The sequence below is a fragment of the Bos grunniens genome, chromosome 2 (assembly GCF_055505025.1).
Source record: "Bos grunniens cultivar Pamir isolate PY7600 chromosome 2, Bosgru_T2T1.0, whole genome shotgun sequence".
Classification (NCBI taxonomy): Eukaryota; Metazoa; Chordata; class Mammalia; order Artiodactyla; family Bovidae; genus Bos; species Bos grunniens.
The window spans coordinates 131,984,377-132,004,483 of record NC_141166.1 but is presented as its reverse complement, the minus strand read 5'-3'; the positions used below and the strand labels follow the sequence as shown (position 1 = coordinate 132,004,483).

At 44.2% G+C, this 20,107-nt stretch overlaps 1 protein-coding gene across 4 annotated transcripts in view; it reads right to left on the bottom strand.

Moving 5' to 3' along the window:
* Nucleotides 1–3,043, bottom strand: part of MYO7B (myosin VIIB) — a 102,155-nt gene extending 99,112 nt beyond the window's left edge. For all 4 annotated transcript variants that reach the window (XR_015149087.1, XM_086362323.1, XM_086362320.1 and 1 more), the window contains exon 1: nt 2,861–3,043. The gene's annotated coding sequence lies outside the window, so the exon portion shown is untranslated. The remainder of the gene's footprint in view (nt 1–2,860) is intronic.
* Between the last annotated feature and the right edge of the window lie 17,064 nt (nt 3,044–20,107).

The window sequence follows — 20,107 nt, the reverse complement described above, 5'->3', positions numbered from 1 at the left end:
TGTTATTATTCTTGTCACTGCTTGTATTTTATTTTTGATCATCTGCCAGAAAGCCCAGAATACATTTGGTAGCTTTGTCTAGCAAATAGATGGGAACTTTGTATGAAACTTTTTCCAGCTGCATCACGTTTACCTTAATTTTCCTTCATCTTGGTTTCTCATTTCAATTTTGATTCCTCTGCATTACAGGTATCTCTGTAAGCTATCTCAAAAGGCTCTTGTTTACCTTTAGAATAAGGCAGGAGATGGATGAGAGAGAAGTTGACAGATACATCCACATGTACATGCCAGTACCTCACTGTGCCATGGCACCTCTCTGTACCCCCTCAACACTCCATCCCTGGCCCCCAAAACAGAGTAGGGGTGCATAATATACTTACTTAGAGTTTTGAAATAGTAGTTCATTAGTTTAATCTGTACAGTAATGCTGCAAGGTAAGTGATGTGGTTCCATCTGACAGTTGAAGAAACTGAGGCTTCAGGTACCACCCTTGGTAAGTGGCTGAGTCAGGATTTGAACCCACGCCTGTTGGGCTCTGTTTGTTTATTATACTTCACCTCTCTGCCAAGTCTGACATGCTCTGCTCTCTAGACCTGTGAGGCCCAATATGGTAGCCACCAGCCACATGTGGTGCAGTGGTAAAGAACCTGTCTGCCAGTGCAGGAGATGCAAGAGCCACGGGTTCTATCCCTAGGTTGAGAAGATCCCCTAGCATAGGAAATGGCAACCCACTCCAGTCTTCTTGCCTGGAGAATTGCATGGACAGAGAAGCCTGGCGGACACAGTGCATGGGGTTGCAAAGAGTCAGACACTTTGAGCACAGCACAGCACACAGCCACATATGGCCATGGAAATTTAAATTAGTCTTAGTTAAAATTAAAAATTCTTCAGGCCTGCTGGCTGCACTTTCAGGGCTCTGTAGCCCTGTATGGCCAGTGGCTACTGTATTAGTACAGAAAAGAGTGCCATTCTCAGCACGGAAAGAGCATTTCCTGCAGCCTCCTTACACCTGCACTAGGGTCCTGCCAGGAGCCAGCAGTGCCCAGGCTGGACTTGTACTTTCTTTCCTCTGCATCTTTAGGATGTTGTTTTCTTAGCCTGGGCATCCTAGCCCTCCACATCATCACCAAGCCATCCTTGTCTTTGCAGCCTGCTTCAATCCCTCCCCTTCCCCACCCGTCCTCGGCCCCAGACATCTCCACCTCTGACTTCCTGATGCCTGAGGTCTGTGCCCCCAGGTGGGTGACTTTTCTTTGGCACAGCCTCACCTCACTCACCCAACAGTGCAGAAAAGAGATACACGCTGCTTGATTAATTGAGGGGGAAGACAAGAGAGTATAACATGAAAATCGACTAGAAAACATGACTTTGTCCCAACCTCTATTTCTGCCACTCATGACTCCACTCCCCAATACAGCTCTCTGTCCAGGGCCTCTTCTCCTCCAGGCCATGGGTGGGTGCAGGGGCCTGAGAAACTGTGAGCAGTTCCAACCTGTGCCCTCACGGAGCTCATCTCCAGTGGCTTTGGGTGAAGGATTTTACCCTCCTTCATCCCAATGTCCTATGAAAAATTTCCTGTATTGTGAAAAATGTCCTGTAATTCCTGCTGTTCTTCCCTGGAGGGCTTGTCACAGGGACTGAGAATGCAGAAGCCAGGGCCTTCATATGACATGAAAAGCACTCAGTTATAAGAATGTAGCTGGGAAATTGGGAAATGTTCAACCCCGCTGTGTCACCCTTACATCGAGCTGTAACTTCCACCCCCACTGTAAGCCGTTTTGAAGTGGGGGTGCAGCAGGGCCCAAGACCCACACAGACAGCTCCCCTGGGAGAAGGCAGTGGGGCCAGCGTTCAGCTCCCAGTGGGTTCAGAGAGACAGGGGTGCCACTGAACTGAGTGGCTCTAAACAAAAGTTCCTTGGGGGCTTGTGCTCCAGGCCGATAGCTGCACACAGAGTTTTGGTTTTCTTCAAAATAAAACCCTAAATGGAGTTCAGGTTGGGACAACGTTTAAGTCCAGAGTTAAAGAGTGGAGACTGAGGGGAAGGCCTGGCTGTGGGGTTAGGAGGTTCAGGATGGGCCCCACCCCAGCCTGTGTCTGTGTCAGATTCCCTCCTGTGAGAAGTGAGGACGGTGCCCAGCACCCTGACAGCTCGAGGGAGAGCCGGGGAGTGTTCCTCCTCTCAGAACGCCGTCCCGCCACAGCCCAGCACCCCACCCAGGGGAGGCTTTGAGGCCTGGCAGGCAGGGTCCTGCCTCACTCTGGGGCCCAAGCTGTTCAGAGATGACGAACACACTTGTCCACAGTTGTCCAAGAAGGTAGGTGGTAACTCAGATCAGCCCAGACCTGGGCATCATGTCCCCCTTTGCTTCTTCCTGTGGGCACTTCATCTTTCATGGACCTCAGTGTCCTCGTCCATGAAACAGAGGCAATAACACCCCAAGTGCGGGGAAACGGCACATATGACACGGCTGACATTGCCTAGTACCCAGGCCTCGGGGCCGAGGCTTCACACCTCCTGAGGCCACCCGGAGGCCCCCCTTCTGGGGGAAGGCACCCCCACACTGCCACCCCCTCTACTCTTGCACCTGCCTTCCTGGAGCAGAGGCCCAGCACACCCCCTCCTCCTGCTTGGGCCCCAGCAGCCCTGCGGCTGCTGGGATGGCTCTCTGGGCTGGAGTTCCAGGCTCCTGAAAGGGCTCTCACGCTCCCTCCTCATCACCTTGTTCCCTGCAGTGCTTTCCCAAGGCTGTGACTCCCAACCCACCCCTGCCCGAAGACCCTCCTTCCACCCTCCCAGCTGGCAGAACACAGGTTCGGGGCAACCAGCCCACAGAGAAGGCCCAGGAAGTGCCCTTACCTTGTCAGGGTAGGGGTCTTGTTGCTTGCCTTCCCCTCCACCCAGGTTCTCTGAAATGAGCTGGGCAGAAGGCAGTGCCAGGACTCTGGGTGTGTTGGAGCGCACGAAAGAGTAGGAAGAGGAGGAAGGGCCCCAAGAGGAAATGGCCGAGTCCTCTGGGCCCACGTAATTTATGACAGGACTTTGTCCTTGAGCTCCAGGCACACCCACTCCCACAGGGCTCCTGCGGCCCCAGCTAGCAGAGCCTCAGAGCGGTCCAATCTTTAACCCTGGCCTCTTCGTCAGAGAGTCTCCGTGGGCCGTGAGAGCTTGATTCTGTGCACCTGTTGCTGCTGCTACTGCTAAGTCGCTTCAGTTGTGTCCGACTCTGTGCGACCCCATGGACTGCAGCCTACCAGGCTTCTCCGTCCATGGGATTCTCCAGGCAAGAACACTGGAGTGGGTTGCCATTTCCTTCTCCAACGCATGAAAGTGAAAAGTGAAAGTGAAGTCATTCAGTCGTGTCTGACTCCTAGCGACCCCATGGACTGCAGCCTACCAGGCTCCTCCATCCATGGGATTTTCCAGGCAACAGTACTGGAGTGGGCACTTACAGCCAGCCAAATCCCCTGGTGCCCATCCATCCAGGGAGCTGAGCATCTTTCCGGGGATCACGGGAACTCCAAGACTGCCTATGCAGGAGTTCTACTCCCAAACCCCCTGTCCTAGTTGAGAGCACCCACAGGAGAGGCCAGGGAGCCTTGCACCAGAGCTGAAGGCCACTGGGGCACCTAGATTCCCAATACGGTCTCTGGGAGCAGAGGGGGCTGACTTGGGCTGGGACTTGAATAAAGGGGGATTTTTGCGATGAGGCAAATACAGATCTTTCAGAAGTAAAGAGCATGCAGCAGTGCACCCTGGGAGAGGCCAGGTTGGAGGGGACAGGCAGTCCCTGGAAGCGATGGTGAGGTCTTTGAAGGTGGATGAAAAATGAGTCCACAGGAGATGCCTGCTGACTGCAACACTATCCCTGGGCAAGGAGAGGCCTCAGGGGTACTCCTCAGTGACCCAGCAGGAGCCCATCGGGTTCCCTCTCTTTCCCAGGACTTGGCAGGCAGAGGTGTGGGAACTAGCTGTCATATTTATTGGTTTATTTGGCTGCACTCAATCTTAATTGTGGCATGTGGGATCCTTAGTTACGGCATGTGGGATTTTTCACTGTGGCATGCTAACTCTCAGTTGTGGCATGTGGGATCTAGTTCCCTGACCAGGGATGGAATCCGGGACCCCTGCATTGGGAGCACAGAGTCTTAGCAACTGGACCACCAAGGAAGTCCCTGCTGCTGCTGCTGCTGCTGCTGCTAAGTCACTTCAGTCGTGTCCAACTCTGTGACCCCAGAGACGGCAGCCCACCAGGCTCCCCTGTCCCTGGGATTCTCCAGGCAAGAACACTGGAGTGGGTTGCCATTTCCTTCTCCAATGCATGAAAGTGAAAAGTGAAAGTGAAGTCCCTCAGTCGTTTCCGACTCTTAACGACCCCATGGTCTGCAGCCCACCAGGCTCCTCCATCCATGGGATTTTCCAGGCAAGAGTACCAGAGTGGGGTGCCATTGCCTTCTCCGAGGAAGTCCCTATCATCTTCTAAATAGGACTGAGGCCACAGCAGGGTGACAACCCTGACCTTGAGCCTCTTTGAGAGATGGGAACCAAATGCTGGTGGAAGGGAAAAGGATAAAGTTGAAGAGCCATGGGGGAGCAATCATGTGGCCCTGGAGAGAGACAGCGGCCACTGCTGTCTGAGCTTTCTGTGGGTCCTGCTGTGGGCTCTGCAGAAGCCCAGCTTCCTGCTGCTACACACTCCATTGTTGAGACAGCTTGAAGGCATTTCTGTTCCTTGCAATCAAGCAGCCCAGGACAAAGGTTCAGTCTCTCAATCGTGTCTGACTCTTTGCAGCCCCATAGGCTGAGGCCTGCCAGGCTTCCCTGTTCTCCACCATCTCCTAGAGCTTGCTCAAACTCATGTCCATTGAGTTGGTGATGCCAGAGGTAGGAACGTGAATTGGGAGGTGACTTAGAAAGGGCCATTAGGAGGAAGCATGTGCTCTGAGGCATCCAGTCAACTTCCCACCCACTCCCCAAAAGTGCTGTGCTCAGGTTCTGTCCGGCTCCAAATAGCTTCCTGGCCCCTAAAACCTCATCCAGTTTCTGGGTCAACACTTGCTTTGGGAGGGTTTCACATGGCAGTTGGCTGTTCTGGTTTAGAAAGGAAACATTTCACTCCCACAGAATGGGTGCTGCTAATTCTGGCAGCTCCTGGAAATGATAAGCCCCCTACTTTGGGACTCCTGAGACCAGACTGGGTCCTTTGTGGCTCTCATTCCACTGTCCTCTTCCAAAAAAAAAATAGTGGAACAGAATATTTGTGTAGAACAAAATGATTCATAAGACTTTTTTATTCCAGAGCCTGTCTTAAAATTTGATAGAAACACATTTTGGATACTTACAGACTTGTCTCCTGCTTTTTTTTTTTTTTTTTTTTTACTAGTTTGACATTAAATCATAAGTATTTTCTTACACTATAGCAGATATTAACCATGAGTCTTCAAGTCAGCATGGTCAAAGACAAATATCGTATGATACTTCTTATATGTGGAATCTAAAAAAATGGTACAAATGAACTTATTTACAAAACAGAAGTAGAGTCACAGATGTAGAAAGCAAACATACAGTTATTAAGGGACAAATGAAAGTCAAAGTGTTAGTCGCTCAATAGTCACTCTTTGTGACCCCACAGACTGTAGCCCGCCAGGCTCCTCTGTCCATGGGATTCTCCAGGCAAGAATACTGGAGTGGGTTGTCATTCCCTTCTCCAAAGGATCTTCCCAACCCAGGGATCAAACCCAGGTCTCCGGCATTTCAGGCAGATTGTTTACTGCCTGAGCCCCCAGGCGAAGAGAGGGGGCGTTAAGTTGGAAGATTGGAACTGACACACTCCATGGGTGCTAAGTTGCTTCAGTCATGTTCAACTCTTTTTGACCCTATGGTCTGTAGCATGCCAGGCTCCTCTGTCCATGGGATTTCCCAGGGAAAAATACCAGAGTAGGTGGCCATTTTTGTCTCCAGGGGAACTTCCCCACCCAGGGATCAAACTCACATCTCCTGCATTGGCAGGTGGATTCTTTACCACTGAGCCACCTGGGAAGCCCCACTTTGCTGTATAGAAGAAACAATTACAACATTGTAAATTAACTATACTCCAACAAAAATTAATTTTTAAAAAAGGCAGCGTGGTCCGTGCTACAAGTGGTCCATCATTTATGTAACCATCATCCTTGGAGGGACACGGGGTGGCAGTCAATCCATCGCTACCACCCACAACACTGCAGTGTACAGACCTGTGCTCACAGCTCTGTTTGCAATATGTCATTACAGGGAAATTCCAGAAGGGAATTTACTGGGAACTTACTGAAACAAGGGGCCTGAATGCTTTGTCACTAACCTTTCTCAAGCAGCACATCAAGTTGTCCCTCCCAGCAGACAGTGTCCAGGAAACCTGAAGGACCTGGCCTGACTGCCACATCAGTTGGTAGAGCTCAAAGGGAACTCCTGAGGGGCAGTCCTCTGAGAACCTCGGGTTTTCTGTTGCTGAGGGTACCCCACATTCTGGGAATCAAGGAAAGAGTCTGGGAACTCAGCCTGCCGCAGCCTAAGAACTCTTATCTGTCACACATGTGGCCAGACTTGACTGTCCCACAGGCTAATGTTACTTCCACAATTCTCCTCAAGATGCAGAGTCCGCTAACCTTTAAAAATATGTTTCTGACTTGAACCAAAAGGCCTCCATGAGACAACCTATGTTCCATTCCATTCTATCCAAAGGTCAAGCCCACTGTAGTATCTGCATAGCAACTAAAAGAGAGCGCAGTGAGCATTGCTTTTTTTTTTTTAAAATAAACTCTTTATTTTGTATTGGGGCACAGCCGATTGACAATGTTGTAATAGTTTTAGGTGAACAGTGAAGAGATTCAGCCATATGTATACATGTATCCATTCTCCCCCAAATTCCCCTACCCTCCATCTGTCGTGTAACTCTGAGCAGATATGAGAGTTCCATGTACAGAGAGTATTTAATTTCAGCTCTGCCAAACCCATCATAGAGAAACCGGAAGCAGCTTGTCTCCTAGTGGCCCTGACCTTCCCATCCAGCCTTCCGAAGCCAGAGTTACCCATTAACACTATAAAATGGAACAGCTGTAAGCACAGGCCTCCAGGACTGAGTTACTGTTTACAGAGTTTTACAATTCTCCATCTCAAAGAAAATGAGCATTTAATAACTGCTTTCTGTGGTGTTGGAGAAGACTCTTGAGAGTCCCTTGGACTGCAAGGAGATCCAACCAGTCCATTCTAAAGCAGATCAGTCCTGGGTGTTCTTTGGAAAGAATGATGCTAAATCTGAAACTCCGGTACTTTGGCCACCTCATGTGAAGAGTTGACTCATTGGAAAAGACTCTGATGCTGGGCGGGATTGGGGGCAGGAGGAGAAGGGGACGACAGAGGATGAGATGGCTGGATGGCATCACTGACTCAATGGACGTGAGTCTGGGTGAACTCCGGGAGTTGGTGATGGACAGGGAGGCCTGGCGTGCTGCGATTCATGGGGTCGAAAAGAGTCGGACACGACTGAGCAACTGAACTGAACTGAACTGAACTTCTATGTAATGGGTTCATTGCATATGCCACTCATTCAACTTTCATCAAAACCCTACAAATTAGAGGTGCTTATCTAACTCTTTTCACAGTAAGGAAATTAAAACCAAAGAAGTTAAAAAACTTGCTTAAGTCACGTGGCTAAAAGTGGTGGAGGCAAGATTTGAATGGAGGTCTGCCTGACTCCAGGGCCAGCGCTTACCGCACTATATTACACCACACCAATCTTCAAACAAACCTGGACTCCCTCAAGTTTGAATAAGACATCCATTTTTAGAGATTTTCAGGGAAGGTGCTTCTCCAATTTGCTCATCCTAGCATAGGATCCCGGAGAAGGCAATGGCACCCCACTCCAGTACTCTTGCCTGGAAAATCCCATGGACGGAGGAGCCTGGTGGGCTGCTCCATAGGGTCGCAAAGAGTTGGACACGACTGAGTGACTTAGCAGCAGTAGCAGCAGCAGCATAGGATCCAAAGAGAATTTCTCCTTTAATTTCTGTGATCACCAACGTCCTAGGACAAAATTATCCGGGAAGAAACCAGGCCTAAATGCTTCCCTGGAAACAGTTGTGCGTAGTATGGAAGACATTCTATCTTGTGGGTCAGACTTTCTTGACTTTGGCATTATTGACACTTCGAACTATACTATTCCTTATGGGTGTGTTGGGAGGAGCTGTCCTGGGCACTGTAGTATTTTTTTAGCAGCATCCCTGGCCTCTACTCACGATGTGCACTCCCCAAGTGGTGCAATTAATTGCTTCCAAGTATTTCCAAATGTCTCCTAGAGGGGAAAATCAGCTCCCATTGAGAACCAATACGTGGCTCATAGGTTCGAGTACAATTAAGGCTGGAACAAAAAGGAGGCCAGCAAGGGCTAGATGGAACGGCTTCTTGGAAGAAGTGATGCCAAAATTGGCCTCCTTGAGTGGCAAAAAGATCCAGCTCAGAAGATACGGGAGATAGAGGGAAGGGGCTGGTGCTCCCTAGAGGATCTTTGTTCTGACACACCAAGAAAATGCCTGTATCGACAGAGAAGTCTTAGTGCGGCCTCCTCCCTGGATCAGTACCATCACTAGACTGGGCAAAGCCTGGAACCCAAGTCCTGATGGGTTGGGGGTGGGTGGGGGGCGTCCACTACCCCTATCCAGGAGAAATGATTCATTCTGATTGGGCTTTATCATAACCCATCTGAAGGACCCACCCAGAGGTTTGTCCAAAGGTTGGGGTTAGAGTTAGGCAACAGGAGGGGCACAATTGTGTTATAACCTGCTCTAAGGCCCACAGTTGCCCGGCTTTAAGACCAAAGAAAGAGCTCGGAGTCAGCGACAGTGATATCAATGGTTTAATGGATGACAGAGTCAGAGCGAGGTCCTTGAGTGACACCCCCCACTGGATGTGGCTAACAGCAGGCAGGACATGACAGCCAGTTATACGGTGAAATTGACATCAGTTTGACTTATTAGTTACCAGGGAAACCAGCAGAGGGACACGCCCCTCATTGCCTCTTTGATAAGAGTGATCACTAGCCAGGGACTGTGGCAAATATGTAGGAAGATCAGTCCTGTGAGTTGGATATAGGTGAAGGAGGCCCTGGTCCAGCAGGGGATGTACAGAGAATAAGAAAACAGTCGTCTTGAGTAACGTGACCACAAGGGCACAAAATATGTCACTCTCTGGAAAACCGTGGCAGTCCAGTGAATAAATCTCGGTCTTGGGCCCTGGCACTTAAAGTCCAGTTACTGGTCATAAACAGGGGGACCTCTGCCCCATGACCAGAGTCAATAGCATCTCAATGACTAATATGATTGCCCTGGGGAGTTGAAGTAGTGGAAGGAACAGCAAAACCTGATTACGTGGCAACTCAATAAACCAGCTAAATGATGCTGATGATGGTGATTGTGATAATGATGATCATACTTTGTCCAGGTCTTGGAAAAGGTTAAGGGTGAAAGGTCCTTTGTTAAAAGCTTTATTTCTAAAGAAAAGAAGAAGAAGAAGCATTAGGATACATTTCTTACCACTGACTGGAATGCTTTGTGTACACCAAGGTTAGTTTCTTTTCCTCCTGGTTCCACAGCTGGAATACTCTTTTCAGCCTCACTCATGATTAGGATCAACCATGGAATGAGGGTAAGTAATATGCTTCACTTCCCTGCCTGCCCCATTTAAACCTGCACTAGCCTGCACAGTCTCTCTTCTCCTCTCTGTTGGTGGCATGCGGAGCTTCCAAGAGTGGATTCTGAGGCCCTAGGGGGTGGTGGAGCCACAATATGGAAAAACCTTGGGTTTCTGAATGACTCTGGGATGCAGAGTTCCACCACTGACCCCAGTACCCATTTACAAGGACAAGAAATAATTTTTTTATTTCAAGTCACTTAAATTTGTTGTTGTTGTAACAGTTAATCTACCATCTTTAAAACATGATCCTTCTGCCATCCAAATCTGCCTTTGTCTTCCAAACACCAGCACAAGCACTCCTCCCAGGAACTTGGCCCTGACTGCCACTCTAGCCTTGCCCCCTTTTAATTTCTAAGGCACTCATTACACACATCACATAACTTATCTGTTAGCATGTATTTTTTTTCAGAGTAGGACTTCCTGATGGATGGTAAGTTTCTCAAGGCAAGAATCATATGGTACAGTGTTTTGTATCTTCATAATTCCTAACAATAACAATTCCTAATAATAATTAATATATATATATTATGTCCCAGGAATCATTATTTATATATAAACACATTTCATTTCATAACAACACTATGAGATGAATATTACTATTATCCCCAGCTTATAGATGATGTTTAAGCACAGAGAGGTTAAGCAGTCTGTCCAAGGTCATCATAAGTTAGAAGGTGACAGAGCTAGGATTCACACCTAGAAACCTGAGTACTGAATGAGTGTCCAATAATTATACCATCTTAACCATAATTGTTAAAGGACTGTTAGCTTGTATGTCCAGTTAAATTGCACCCTGGTTGGACAGGGAACATTGGTATTGATCTCACTTGTTCTTATATCTGAAGCTGGCCGGGTGCAGAGGAACTGTCATCCCCTCACCACTGCAGGCCAGCCGGAAGCCAGCTGTGTGGGCAGGGCAGGATTTGCTCTTATGCTGTCTGTATTTACCACCGAGAGCCCTGGAAAAGGTGTCAAATAATTCAGGAAAACTCACTGCTGCTTTAAACTAGTTTTGGAAAAAAACAACTAACCTTTTTTCCTGCATAGTCCCGAAAGCAGAGATTATAACTTTTAGCAACTTCTCCTAAATCTTTTTTAAATATAGTTAACTTTCCAGCTTTGTATCTCCTGTTAAACCCTGACTATTAGAGCCAAATGGAAGTCTAGGGTCTCGAGGTAGCCCATTATGGAACTGCATTTGAGATAGGACCTTTAAAGAAGTAATAATTAAGGTTGTGTGTGTGTGCACGCACACTCAGTTGTGTCCAACCTTTTTCAGCCCCGTGGACTGTAACTGCCAGGTTCCTCTGTCTATGGAATTTTCCAGACAAGAATACTAGTAATTAAGGTTAAACAAGATCATTAGGGTAGAGCCTTACTTGGTCCCATCTGACTGATGTCCTTAGCAGACTGAGACATAGAGATGAGGAGGGACAAGGCAGTGACAGGGGAAAGGCAGCTGCCTACAAGCCAGGGAGAGAACCCTTAGGAGAGACCAGCCCTGCTGGCACATTGATCTTGAACTTCCCACTTCCAAAACGGATAGAATAAACCCCTGTTGTTTAAACTGCCCAATCTGTGGTATTTGTGCAGCATCCCTATCAGACTAATGTACCAAGTGATCAAGTTTATCATTTCCTGAGATACATCATATTCACAGGCTGTGATGAGAACAGTATTTCATCTCTGTGGTATTCTTCCCCCAAACCCACAATCCCAGTCTAATCATGAGAAAAACATCAGACAAACCAAACTGAAGGACATTCGACAAAACATTTTTCCAGGATGCCTCAAAACTGTCAAGATCATGAAAAACAAGAGAAGTTTGAGAAGCTGTCATAGACCACTGGACACTAAGACAAACATACAATACTATATCCTGGTTGGGGTCCTAGGACAAAGAGAGGACACTAGCAGAAAAACTGTTGAAATCTAAATAAGGTCTTCTTGTGTTGTTGTTTAGTCGCTAAGTCATGTCCAACTCTTTTGCAACCCCGTGGACTGTAGCCTGCCAGGCTCCTCTGTCCATGAAATTTCTCACTAGAGTTTAGTTAAGAATATGTATCAGTGTTGGTTTCTGGCTTTTGAGAAAAGTAATGACAAATGGTAATGTAGGTTGTTAATATTAGGGAAAACTGGATGAGGGATATATGGAAATTAAACTTCTTTGCAAATTTTCTGTAAATCTAAAATTATTCCAAAACCTAAAATGTATTAAAAGACAAAGAGTCCATTTGAGTTTCTGCTTTCAGTTCTTTGGTATCCATACCTAGGAGTAGATTTGTTGGGTCATATGGTAATCCTAGGAGAAGGCAATGGCACCCCACTCCAGTACTCTTGCCTGGAAAATCCCATGGATGGAGGAGCCTGGTGGGCTGCAGTCCATGGGGTCGCTAAGAGTCAGACACGACGGAATGACTTCACTTTGACTTTTCACTTTCATGCATTGGAGAAGGAAATAGCAACCCACTCCTGTGTTCTTGCCTGGAGAATCCCAGGGATGGGGGAGGCAGGTGGGCTGCTGTCTATGGGGGCGCACAGAGTCGGACACGACTGAAGCGACTTAGCAGCAGCAGCAGCATGGTAATCCTATGTTTAACTTTTTGAGGAATGGCCAGGATTTTCCACAGTGGATGCACAAGTCCCACCAGCAACTGTACCAAGATTTCAATTTCACTGTATCCTCACCAACACGTGTTAGTTTCCGTTATTTTGATTACAGCCATCTTAGTTGGTGTGACATGGTGTCCCACTGTGGTTTTGATTTGCATTTTTCTAATGACCAGTGATGCTGAGCATCTTTTCATGTGCTTATCGGCTACTTGTATATCTTTGGAGTAATGTCTATTCAAGTCCTTTGCCTGTTTTTAAATTGGGCTGTTTGTCCTCTTGTTACTGAACTGTAGGCGTTCTTCATATGTCCTAAATATTAAGCAATTATCAGCTACATGATTTGCAAAAATGTTCTCTTCCATGGATTATCTTTTCACTCTCTTGGTAGTGCTCCTTTACAGATTTGTTTCATTTTATGAAGTTCACTTTGTTACTGTTGTTACCTATGCCTTTGGTGTCATATTTAAGAAACTATCACCAAATCTAAGGTCACGTAGATTTGCTTGTATGTTTACTTCTAAAAGTTTTATAGCTTTAGCTGTTACATCCAGATCTGTGATCCATTTTGAATTAAGTCTTGTATGTGGTGTTAAGATAAGGGTCTGTTTTTTTGGTATGTTCATGTCCAGTTTTCTGTCACCATTTGCTGAAGGGACTGTTCTTTCTCCCCTGAATGGTCTTGGCATCCTAGTCAAAATCAGTTGACTGCAGATGTGAGGATTTATTTCTGGATTCTCATTTCCATTCGACTGGTCTATATGTCTGTCCTTATGCCAATACCACACTGCTTTGATTTACGAAGGTTTTTAGTAAAATTTGAAATCAGAAAGTGAAAGTCTCCCAACTTTGTTCTTATTCAAAGTTGTTTTGACTCTTCAGGATTTCCTTGTGATTGCATATGAATTTTAGGACTGGTTTTTCCATTTCTGAAAAAAAAAAATACTGTTGGGGTTATGATAGGGATTGCATTGAATCTGAAGATCATTTTGGGGTAGTATTACCACTATAAGTCTTCCAATCCATGTACATGAGATATCTTTTTATTTGTATATTCTTTGTTTTTAGAAATGTTTTGTATTTTCAGTGCACAAGTCTTTCACTTCTTTGGCTAACTTTGTTCCTAAGTATTTAATTCTTTTTGGTGCTCTGATAAATAGAATTGCTTTCTTAATTTCTTTTCAGATTGTTCATTACTAGTGTATAGAAAAAAACTAATCTTTGTGTGCTGATTTTGTATGGCAATTTTGGTCTGCATAGAAGTATTATTCACCGTAGCCAAAAGGTGGGAAATATGCAAGTATTCATCAACAGAAGAATGGATAAACAAAGTATATCTGTGCTTTGTATATATGGATAAATATGGATATCCACATATATGTACAATTGAATATTATTTAACTGTTAAAAATGAAGTTCGGACACATTCTACAACATGGGTGAACCCTGAAAATACGCTAAGTGAAATAAACCAGTTACAAAAGGGCAGACATTGTATGCAATATAAAGAATAGGCAAATTCATTGAGAAAACAGATTAGAAGTTATCAGGGGCTGTGAGTAAGGCAAAATGAGGAGTTACTGCTTAATGGGTGCAGAGTTTCTGTTTGGGATGATGAAAATTTTTTGAAATAGTGGTGACCGCTAGGTAACATTATACATATAATGAATTGTACACTTAAAATGGCAAATTTTATTATGTTATATATATTTTACCAATATTACAAAAATTTAAAAAAAGACTGTGAAGTTCAGTTGGTCCAACCATGATTTCACAGCTGACCCCCTTTATGACATACTGACGGTCTCAGCTCCCACACTTCCGAGGAGGCAGTGCTCATCACAAACCAAAACCAAAGCCAACAAAAACAAAACAAAATAAAGAGGCATTTTGTAACTTAAAAAAAAAATTCTTTTAAGTTGATTAAGTCTTTATTTATTTATTTTGATGGCATGGCATGTGGAATTTCCCGACCAGAACTCCAACCCACGGCTTCTACACTGGGAGAGCACAGTCTTAACCATTGGACCATCAGGGACGTCCTTCCTTTTGTAACTTGGATAATTATTCAGCCACATACATAACTGCATGTTGAAGAGGCTGTGCTCAGGACAGGGCACACATCTATACAAAGATGGTTTCTATACAAAGCAAGACCAGAATCCGTGAAGATATCTCTGCCTGATCCCCAAGCATAGCAAATTGGTCTGGTTAGCTTCCACATCATGATCAACTGGAGACTGGTACTTCTGGTTTTCAGGTTATGAGTAGTCAGCCCATTAGTGGAGTGTGAAGTTAATTTGATATGCTGACCTAAAACAATCAGTTATTTTACCAGCAAAATAGGTTTATTCAGGAACAGCAAAGAATTGCAGTTCACGACAAGCAATCTATGGTGAACTGCAGGTATATCCAGAGAACCAAAGAGAGGACCATATTCTTTATAGAGGAAGGGGTATTGGGAGAGGCTGTTAAACAGAGTCCACTGAATGAAACTTCTAATTTGAAGTGTAGCAGCTTTTCACTGGCTAAGTTGTGATGGCTTCTCATTGGCTGATGATTGCCAGCCCAGGAAAAATTCTTCCTAGCTCCTGCTGGGTAGTAGAGCAGTAATCTTCTTCCTGTTGGAGATGTTAAGTTACTTCTCTCTCTGTTGGGTCTGTAACTGATGTGAAGCGGTAGAGCATTAGAGCTCCCCTTTCTGGCCTACTGACTCCATTGAGGCTTCTGCTTATCCATTTCACAGGTATAATATGACAAAATCAGAGCTGAGTAGAAGTTATCATGTGGAACAAGAGTAAGTGTTTCATGCTATTAACAACCTTAGAAGCTTATTTGCACCATTTTCCCTTGTCCTCCCTTTCCCCAACAAAAAACCAATGTTTTGTTTCTTATACAATCTCAGATTAAAAAAACATAGTTAAAAGCAACAACAAATATATGTACTCTTCCCCTTTTCACAAGCAATAGCATACTCTGTTCTGTGCTTTGCTTTTTTTCACAGTTTAGAAATCTTTTTATGTATCAATACATAAGAGAGTTTCTTTGCTTTTCACTATAGCTATATAACATTCCATTGTACAGATGTATCATAATATTGTGATCATTCCTGATTAGATATTTAGGTTATTTCCAGCATTTTTCAATTAGTGCTGCAATAGTTAATTTTGTAGATACATCATTTGTACATCAGATCAGATCAGTCGCTCAGTAGTGTCCAACTCTCCGCGACCCCATGAATCGCAGGACGCCAGGCCTCCCTGTCCCTCACCAACTCCCAGACTTCACCCAGACTCACGTCCATCGAGTCAGTGATGCCATCCAGCCATCTCATCCTCTGTCGTCCCCTTCTCCTCCTGCCCTGAATCCCTCCCAGCATCAGAGTCTTTTCCAATGAGTCAACTCTTCGCAAGAGGTGGCCAAAGTACTGGAGTTTCAGCTTTAGCATCATTCCTTCCAAAGAAATCCCAGGGCTGATCTCCTTCAGAATGGACTGGTTGGATTTCCTTGCAGTCCAAGGGACTCTCAAGAGTCTTCTCCAACACCACAGTCCAAAAGCATCAATTCTTTGGCGCTCAGCCTTCTTCACAGTCCAACTCTCACATCCATACATGACCACAGGAAAAACCATAGCCTTGACTAGACGAACCTTTGTTGGCAAAGTAATGTCTCTGCTTTTGAATATGCTATCTAGGTTGGTCATAACTTTCCTTCCAAGGAGCAAGCGTCTTTTAATTTCATGGCTGCAGTCACCATCTGCAGTGATTTTGGAGCCCAGAAAAATAAAGTCTGACACTGTTTCCACTGTTTCCCCATCAATTTCCCATGAAGTGATTGGACCGGATGCCATGATCTTCGTTTTCTGAATGTTGAGCTTTAAGCCAACTTTTTCACTCTCCACTTTCACTTTCATCAAGAGGCTTTTTAGTTCCTCTTCACTTTCTGCCATAAGGGTGGTGTCATCTGCATATCTGAGGTTACTGATATTTCTCCCGGCAATCTTGATTCCAGCGTGTGTTTCTTCCAGTCCAGCGTTTCTCATGATGTACTCTACATATAAATTAAATAAACAGGGTGACAATATACAGCCTTGACGTACTCCTTTTCCTATTTGGAACCAGTCTGTTGTTCCATGTCCAGTTCTAACTGTTGCTTCCTGACCTGCATACAGATTTCTCAAGAGGCAGATCAGATGGTCTGGTATTCCCATCTCTTGAAGAATTTTCCACAGTTTATTGTGATCCACACAGTCAAAGGCTTTGGCATAGTCAATAAAGCAGAAATAGATGTTTTTCTGGAACTCCCTTGCTTTTTCTATGATCCAACAGATGTTGGCAATTTGATCTCAGGTTCCTCTGCCTTTTCTAAAACCAGCTTGAACATCAGGAAGTTCACGATTCACATATTGCTGAAGTCTGGCTTGGAGAATTTTGAGCGTTACTTTACTAGCGTGTGAGATGAGTGCAATTGTGCGGTAGTTTGAGCATTCTTTGGCATTGCCTTTGTTTGGGATTGGAATGAAAACTGACCTTTTCCAGTCCTGTGGCCACTGCTGACTTTTCCAAATTTGCTGGCATATTGAGTGCAGCACTTTCACAGCATCATCTTTCAGGATTTGGAATAGCTCAACTGGAATTCCATCACCTCCCCTAGCTTTGTTCGTAGTGATGCTTTCTAAGGCCCACTTGACTTCACATTCCAGGATGTCTGGCTCTAGGTCAGTGATCACACCATCGTGATTATCTGGGTCGTGAAGATCTTTTTTGTACAGTTCTTCTGTGTATTCTTGCCATCTCTTCTTAATATCTTCTGGTTCTGTTAGGTCCATACCATTTCTGTCCTTTATTGAGCTCATCTTTGCATGAAATGTTCCTTTGGTATCTCTGATTTTCTTGAAGAGATCCCTAGTCTTTCCCATTCTGTTGTTTTCCTCTATTTCTTTGCATTGATCGCTGAAGAAGGCTTTCTTATCTCTTCTTGCTATTCTTTGGAACTCTGCATTCAGATGTTTATATCTTTCCTTTTCTCCTTTGCTTTTCACTTCTCTTCTTTTCACAGCTATTTGTAAGGCCTCCCCAGACAGTCATTTTGCTTTTTTGCATTTCTTTTCTATGGGAATGGTCTTGATCCCTGTCTCCTGTACAATGTCATGAACCTCATTCCATAGTTCATCAGGCACTCTATTTATCAGATCTAGGCCCTTAAATCTATTTCTCACTTCCACTGTATAATCATAAGGGATTTGATTTAGGTCATACCTGAATGGTCTAGTGGTTTTCCCTACTTTCTTTAATTTAAGTCTGAATTTGTCAATAAGGAGTTCATGGTCAAGTGTATTTGTAGGATACATTTTCTGAAGTTCAATTACTAAGCTAAAGAGTATATGCATTTGTAATTTTTATAAATATTGCCAGCTTACTTTCTGGCAAGTAGTAAGAAAGTAAAGGCTTCTGTAATATACTCCCATTAGTACCCTGGGAGAGGGCCTCTTCCTCCATGGCCTCACCAGTGGAATGCTCTCAGATTTTTGCAATCTGAGAAGTGAAAAATAATATCTCAATATAATTTTAATTTGCTTTGATCTTGTTTTAAGATATCTTTTATGAATTTTAGAGCCCTTAATATTTTCTCTTTTGTGAATTGTCATATCTTTTGTCCATTTTTCTACTGGTTTATTGGTCTTTTTCTATTGAGTTATTGATTTCTAGGGTGTCTGTATTCATTAAGGAGATTAACCTTTCGTTCTATAAATTTTTTTAAGATTTTTTTTTAATGTGGACCATTTTTCCCTTAATTTTATTTTTTTATTGAAGTATAGCTGATTTACAATGTTGTACCAATCTCTGCTGTAGAGCAAAGTGACTCAGTTATATACATATAGACATTCTTTTTTTAATATTTTTTTCCATTATGATTTATCACAAGATCCTGAATATAGTTCCCGGTGCTACACTGTAGGGCCTTATTTATCACAAGACATTTAAATTCAACAGCCTGAGGCCTGACTTTTCCCCGGTCCTTGCTCAGCACAAGTGGAAATGTTAAACATCATCCTTAGTAATAGATCTGTTGATGTTTATAACTGAGTGAATTGTACCGTACTGTTCTGTTAGTAATAGAGCAGAACAGTACTGAAGACCTGAGCCAGGAAATTCCCTTTTATCAAATGACACAAAGTCCACCCTCTGGTTTAAAAGTTCCAGGTAACAAAATGGAAAATAAATTCATATTTAAAACGTAGCCCACCAGGCTCCTCTCTGTCCATGGGATTTCCCAGGTAAGAATATTGGAGTGGGTTGCCATTGTCTTCTCCAGGGTCATGTGGACCATTTTAAAAGTCCTTATTTAATTTGTTACAATGTTGCTTTTATTTCATGTTTTGGTTTTTTGGCCAGGAGGCATGTGGGATCTTAGCGGCATGACCAGGGATGGAACTTTACCTAGAAGGTGAAGTCTTAATCATTTCTCTTAACCACATAGAGAAGGCTCTATGATAGTTGAATACACATTTTTTAAATTCCTAGTCATTTATCTTTTGGTTTTGTTAATGGTGTGTTGTTTCTGCCATGCATATGTTTTTACAATTGTTTTACTATTGTGTTTAATTTTTTGTGTGTAGTCAAAATTTTCAGACTTTTATGGCTTTTGGCTTTTCAATCTTTGTCTGAAAGTTTTTTCCCTCTATTTTTATTAGGGAATTCTTAGGTGGGGTTTTGGTTGTTCACACACAGTTTTGCCATTTATAGTGTTCTATGACTATTTTGTTAATTTCATATATTCTGGCCATCCTTCCATGTGAGGGCTAAAGATTTGACTAGCTAGTATTAGTGGCGGTGTGGTGTGCCATGGTATTGATGTTTAATGATTCATTATCCTCTACTCATGGGCTTTCAAGTGGGTCCAACTTTTCAGTATTCTGAACGATGTGGGCAAGGACAAATCTCGCATGTGTCTTAGTGAGTGGTGAGTCTGGGATGTGCGAACGCTGCACAGAGCTGGAAAGCAGGCTTAGAACGCACTTGTTTCTTTTGTTTCTTCACCTGCAGGGACCCCTAGCGGCTCAAGCACAAGAAGGCAGGTCAGACTTGGAGACAGCTTCTCTCACAGAGAATAATAAGATAATAAAGAAACAGAGATTAATGAAAATAGTGGTCACTCACCTAGAGCCAGACATTCTGGAGTGTGAAGTCAGGTGAGCCTTAGGAAGCATTACTACGAACAAAGCTAGTGGAGGTGATGGAATTCCAGCTGAGCTATTTCAAATCCTAAAAGATGATGCTGTTAAAATACAGTATGTCAGCAAATTTGGAAAACTCAGCAGGGGCCACAGGACTGGAAAAGGTTAGTTTTCATTCCAATCTCAAAGAAAGGCAGTGCCAAAGAATGCTCAAACTACCGCACAATTGTGCTCATTCCACGTCCTAGCAAAGTAATGTCATTTAAAATCCTTTCAGCTAGGCTTTAGCAGAATGTGAACTAAGAATTTCCAGATGTAGAAGCTGGATTTAGAAAAGGTGGAAGAATCAGTGATCAAATTGCCTACATTCGTTGGATAATAGAGAAAGTAAGGAAATTCAAAAAAAGATCTGCTTCACTGACTATGCTTAAGCCTTTGACTGTGTGGATCACAACAAACTGTGGAAAATTCTTAAAGAGATGGACATACTGAACCACCTTATCTGTTTCCTGAGAAATCTGTATGCAGGTCAAGAAGCAATAGTTAGAACCGGACATAGAGCAATGGGCTGGTTCAAAATGGAGTATGTCAAGGCT